This window comes from Humulus lupulus, chromosome 2 (assembly GCF_963169125.1).
Source record: "Humulus lupulus chromosome 2, drHumLupu1.1, whole genome shotgun sequence".
NCBI lineage: Eukaryota > Viridiplantae > Streptophyta > Magnoliopsida > Rosales > Cannabaceae > Humulus > Humulus lupulus.
The window spans coordinates 134,842,319-134,849,156 of NC_084794.1; positions in this window are offsets into that span (position 1 = coordinate 134,842,319).

The following is a 6,838-nucleotide window of genomic DNA, read 5'->3' on the forward strand; positions in this document are numbered from 1 at the left end:
AATACAACAATTCATTAGTCTGGCAATGTTGACGGTGATAACTCGTCAACTAAGTTGAGTTGGAAGAAATTATCAAGTCAGGATCGTCAATAAAAAAGCTATAGAAATCATAGCAATAACTCAAGAACTATGACAGAATAACAATGGAGAAATCGATCAATCTTTCATTAACTCTCAAGCCTTTGCTACAGTAAAACTCCCCACCCCCTTTCAGGTGGTGTTCCAGTCCATTTTATAGTAGGCTCTAATGGCCTTAGATACATGGTGGTCCAGGGGACCAAATGGTACATAAGTACTATGTCAGGGGAGTGGCTTCAAAGGTTGTGGTCGTACATCAGTACAGGAGCAGGTGTCAGGAGGATGTCTCCACTACTTGTCTGTAACCATGTCTGATGAGTGGCGGCAGGCGTAGTGGCGCAGGTGGTAGTGGTGTCGACTCTGACCCTTGGCCGTAGACGTACGGGCCATAACTCTTGCCCCAGCAGTCCCACTAGTACTGGTGTCCGTACTCAGTACTAGGTCGTACAAGTACGTCCCATTCGACTCGTACTAGAGCCTCTAAGCATAGGGGTCTCAAGGTATGAGGAAGGGGGCACTTGGTGCACATAATGGTCATGGTGCGAAGTGGGGGGCTCTCGGGTCCTCGGCACGAGATTCCTGAAGCACCCCGAAGCCACCCACCAGCATGGGTGATAGGCACGTGGCCTCGCCAGATGTCTAAGTGTGTGAGGCTAGATGCCTCCCCCGCAAGCCTCCCACGCGGGGCCTCCCTCGCGTGGTCTCCCTTACGTGGCCCCCTGACGGTGTGGCTTGGACCCAGATGCGTGGTGCGACGGGGCAACGACCTCCTGAGGGGATGATGGCCCGTCGGGCCTCTCGGGAGTGCGTGCGCAAAGGCCTCACGCATGGGCGCCGCTGATGGCCTCGCGAGATGTAGGAGGTCCGAGGGCCTCGTGTGATGCCAGCCTCCGTCGGCCTAGCATGGCTTCGCGCAGGGGCACGGCTAACGAGCCTCACGGGAGCACGCGCAAGGGCCTCGCGTGGCCTCGCGCATGGGCGCCGTTGACGGCCTCGCGAGAGGTAGAAGGTCCGAGAGCCTTGCGTGGGCGCAAGCACCTGATGGCCTCGCGTATGGGCGCGCCTCGCGGGCCTCTATGAGAGAGTGACGGGCATAGGATCTAACAAAGGCATTGGCACATTGGGGCCCAAGCGCGTGCTTTAGATCTTTTACATGCCTGAGATTTTGAGCATCAACAGGCAACATTTGGGCCTGGTGGGTAGATAAAAGTGGGCATGTCATTCTGGTCCCTTTTCCATTCAGCTGATAGGAACCTTTTCCATTCTTTTAATGGAGCGAACCATGAAAAAATGTCCATTTGGACTTGGTATGCCAGTTTGAACCTTTCTTGTTCTAAGAATGTGTTGACGCCGTTTTTCGTCAGCAGTGAAAGAAGAGCACGTAAACAATAACTGATAATGGCCAATTTAAATACGACAACACAAACACACGATTTTTACGTGGTTCAGCAGTTAAATCTGCCTAGTCCACGAGTCTCTGTTATTAAACTCAAGATTATCTCTGAAAATTCTTCAGCATGAATTCTTCAGAGTTTTCTCTTAAGGTTCAGCCTTTCGGTCCATTACAATGGTGCTTAACCTCTCTATTTATAGAGAAGGCTGCAGAATACTATCCCACATATTTTGGGTAGTTACTCTTTTTATGAATAAAATTAATGGCTTTAAATGCCTATAATCAGATATAAAAGGAAACGTCCCCTGAAGACCAGGGGACGTATAACTGACCAAATAATATCCCACGATTCTAGGGGATTTACAGTAATAAATGAGGATTACATATCGTATGGACAACACTTATAGATATTCAAGGTGGTTATCATATATCTCCAAGGCTTTAGCTTCCCAAGTTTCCCGTCATCTTTCGAGCTAGAGACATCTCCCGAGGTCACATGGCTTTCGAGATCGTATGTGCGTCGAGCTTGGGACCCCTGATCCGAGGTCATCTCTGAAGATGGATGCGTCCCCGGAGCTACCTTTCGAGATCATGAACACTCCGAGGTCACAATACTCGAGGTCGTCTATGTCTTGCAGGCTCGATATTCAATCCTGGAGCACACTTCAAACCTTATGAGTCCACTTGCTGCGAATCCACCTTTCGAAGTCATATTTAACATAGCTCGAAATATGGGTATAACATCTTGCCCCCTCAAAAGTATTTGTTCGAATCCTAAGAGAAGGAAACTTTTGAACTACTTTCTTTGAGAACTATACCATCATACACTTTTGAAAATGGACACGCGTCAGCTGGGTATTGCTCATTTTTGGTACTTGAGTACCTTGGAAACATGCCCACGATCATCCGTCTGCCACCTTTTCGGCGCCATCTTGTCATTGATCCCCATCCGTTGGATCTAGCAAGGATTTCATTCAACGGCCCGGATTAATCCCCCCCTTTTCCATCTATATATACGAGACCCCACTCTTCATCTTCTTTTTTACCTTCGTTCACCAGGAGCAAGAAAAAAGGAGAAACAGAACCAAAGACCTTCCTATAAAGCTTCTCTCCCGTGCATGTTTTCTCAGCCAAAGAAACAAAGAAACCCTGGTTTGTTCGAGTCCGTGAGTTCTTATTTGCAACCTCTCCTTCAATCAACGATCTCTCTGCAATCTCCATTATTGTGTAAGTGTGCAATCTTTGTTTTCCATTTTGTTATTTTTTGTTCATACTGTTCTTGCTGTGTATGTGTATATACTAGTTTACATCCTTAACATAATATGATAGGAGGTTTCTATCCGATAGGTTCTTGTGTTTTTTTTTTTACTCCCAACACAGAATTTGCATCACTGGTTCATACCCAGTTTTGATGTTTGAACAAGGTTCCTGTTTTCTAGGTTTTAAAATTTTAAGAGACGTTTCTTGTGCACCAAGATTTCGGGTAAAAAACACGGGCCTTGACAAATGCACGAAACCCAAGGCTGCCTTTTCTGGTTAACCGCCACTCTTTTTTCCCTTGATTTTCGGGATTTTCAAAAAATTATCCACTCTCTTTCCTTTCTCGTGGAACGCACGCCCTGACTCTTTAATAAGGGCCTTAATATATAGCTTGTTTTGTTCCTAAACCCCGAGCTCGTAACTTCGAGCTCGCAATTCTTGCATGCATGGCCTTCACCATTTTTTCTTTCTTGCTAGATGTCACAGAATCTGGAAAGATGGTGGGGGTCGTTGCTGGCAATCCCTTACGAGCCAAAAACCCCGAGCCCAGAATCGCTGTTCGCTCGGAATCAACGCCGGATTCGGGAGTACGAGCTTGCACACGCGCAAGAGGACATTCGAGCTCACTACCGCCGCCAGATAGACGAGGTCATAGAGGGGAAGAGGAGAGTTCTTCGGGAGGCCCTCTATCCGGAATCCAATTCAGGACCTAGGCCGATTCCCCTCGACCCTGCACTAAAGGTCACCGTCTCATACCATCCAGGAGAGCTCCAATTTTCACTGATGGGGGAACCTTCTTCCTCGCAGCCGAGGAGAGAAATGTTTGAGGCCGAGCACTATTGGAGCTCGGTTACCACAACCAGTCAGATAACTGACATCCTGGCTTTCCACGGCCTTAGCCTGTCAGGCTCCTTGAAGTGTCGAGCTCCGGTCGACCATGAGCGAAGCTGCTTCGCCCCTGGGGGCCGCGACGCCAATGTGAAATACGCGGCCTGGAGCCAGGAACACATGAGGGCGGGAGCACTGTTGCCCTTGAAGTCTTTTTTCAAAGACTTCACGGATTTCATTGGGTTGGCTCCGTTCCAACTCAACACCAATTCTTACAGGGTGCTGTCTGCCCTATGGTCCTTATACCACGAGATGGGGTGGAAAGGACCTTCACCTCAAGAGATTTTGTATCTCTTTTGTCTGAAAAGTAACCCCTCCCGAGCTCGGGGAGGGGATGGCTTTTATTATCTCTCGAGCTATCCCAAGGAGAAGGTCTTTGAAGATCTTCCCAATCATTCGCCTGATTTCAAGAAGGCCTTCTTCTGGACAGACGGTCTGTCCCCGTCTCGACACTACTCGTTCAGGCGGATTCGTAAGTATTCTTGTTATCTTTATTTTTGTGCTCGAGATTTTAGCTCTTAGATTCGTACTTAGTAGAAATATGTTGTCTTTCAGCCAATTTTCAGCGTCCCACTCCCGACGAGACAATGAAGGAGCATAGAGAGACCCTGCTCCAACCCCCACATGGCAGGAGGTCTCTCTTATACCTTTTACACGAGGATAAGCTCCGAAAGTGCGGACTTTTGAGGGAGGGCCAGTCCACCTTTGACTGGTCCAATAAAAAATATGAACACTGGGAGCAGGTGCCACTGCTCACAGGTGCCCTTCCTCCGAGGAGAGAAACGAGGCCGCCACTTCCAGTTCGCCTGAGGAGTCCGCTGTCTGGGAATGAGGCTAATGATGAAGCCTCGAGCTCAGATTCGGATGAAGGTAAAGTCCTCCCTACCTCGAGAATGTGGTCCCCCACCTTACTAAAACATAGGCCCAATAGGTTGGTCTCGTGCCCACAGGATAGATACCACTTCTACATATGGAGTTGGGTAGATGACTGTGTCCATAGGTTTGATAGTGGGCTAGGGAAATATGACACCATGTATACCACAGACGAAGTGTGGAACGGGATAGCTGTTCAGTATGGGACCAACGATTATAGGGACCTTTCGAGGTTATCACCCACATATAGGGAAGGTACTCCCCCCGCCTCCTCTGAAGACGGGGGAATTTCATGGTCCCCAAGTTCGAGCTCGGGGGAGAGTTCCAGTTAGGTTTCTTCTATCATCACTTTATACGTCTGTGATACTGAAACAACTTGTATGCTTCTCTTTTATTAACTCACTCTGTTGTGACTTGTGCAAGCAAGATGGACTCCGACCTTGACAACATCATTGATGGTGCTGGCGCCAAGAGGAGCAAGCATCCCAGAGCGGGGTCGCTGAAGACCGACCGGCCGGGCAAGGGCCCCAAGAGGTCCAAGAAAACCCCTCCTCCTGCTCCGCCAGTTTCGAGCTCCATCGCTGCGGCGACTTCCCAGGTCGGCGCTTCCACGATGGCGCCGGCCTCGCAGGTCGTCGCCTCTGCAGTGGCACCGACTTCGCTGGTTGGTCCCTCCATTATGGTTGAGTCCCAACCTCCTGTGGTGGTTCAGTCATCCTTACTTCCGCCTTCTAGAAGGCCTTCTGCTTCTCGAGCTCAGAAGCTATCAGTTTCCACCCACATGGATGCATATGTGGTCGACAATGCCGCTGGGTCCCATGGATCTACGCTGGTCTCGGATGTCATGTCCCGGATCGGGCAGAGCTTTGGCAGTCTCGAAGCTCCCCAATGGCAATGCTTGAACGATACCCAAGACTGCACTGTCCTCTATGAGAAGAGTATCGAGCTCGCTGCCGCGGTAAGTATCCTTCTATAGTCCTTCTTGGTTACAATCACACAAATTTGGTGTTAATGATGACTTTTCCTTTTTCAGTCTCTTGCCTTTACCGCCCAGCTCAATTATAAGTTGAACAACGAGATTCATTCAAGCAAGTCTCATGCCCAAGAGGCGAAGATTCTCCATCTCAAAGCGAGCGATGATCTGAAGGCAGCGAATGCGAAGCTTGAAGCAGGAGCCAAGGAACGTGAGGACATGGCCACCGAGCTTGGGAAGCTGAAAACTGAGCTCGAGGAGCATACGAAGGAGATCACCCAGCTTCAGGAGATCAACAAGAAGCTTGAAGAGGAAAAGGCTGCTACCTTTGACATCATGGAGGATGCAAAAGCTCGTCTCCTTGCTGAGTACAAAGAGAAGAAGGAACAAGCGGTTGACTCGGCCATGTACCGAATGTGGGCCTACAATGAAGATCTGGACACCAGCTTCTTAGGTCCTCACGAGGCGACTCTTCTTGACAGGTGGAATGCTCGGCTCGAGAAGGAAGAGGCTGATGAGCTCGAGAAGGAAAAGGCTGCTCGGGATGCTGTGTCGGAGGGAGCCCAGGAGGACAGCCATGCTATTCGTCCTGAGGAATCCGGTGCTGCTGATGCCGAGAAGGCCAAGGAGACTCCTCTTCCTTAAATCTGATCTCGGGGAAACCATCTATTGGGGCTGCGTCCCCTTATTTTTTAAATTATTTTAATTTATGCCCTCGGGGCTGATACAATTTCTTTAAATATTACTTATATATGCTTTACATTTCTTGGCTCGAAATATTTGGCACATTTTTTATGGATGGATCATTTATGTTTATTTATTCATACAAACATATTGTGGATTTAGATTCGAAGCTCAATGCATTCATGCATAGGTTGTTCAAATTATCCGCTCCGACCTCGTTGTTTTTCAAAGTCGGATATTACTTTAACCATGAACCCAAAAGTACTTATATGGTATGTAATGTGAATGATTTGGTTATATCTTTTTTGCTCAGTCACTTTTCCTCATCCTCGGTTTTCATTCCAAGGTTAAGAGTTCGAAACTATTTTTCTTTAAGACATTCCAGCCTCGATCTCGACTTATCCCGAAGTAGGTTTAGGTTCCTACTTATCGTCGATTAGTTTTTTGGCTGGTTTGTTCCAAACCTGTTAAGTTCGCACATCTGGTTAACTCCAAACGTTTTCGATTTTTGATAATTCGGTTATGTCCGAACTATCTAAGCTCGCGTATCTAGTTACATCCAAATACTTTATATGTTTTTGATAATTCAGTTATGTCCGAACTATCTAAGCTCGCGTATCTAGTTACATCCAAATACTTTATATGTCTTTGATAATTCGGTTATGTCCGAACTATCTAAGCTCGCGTAT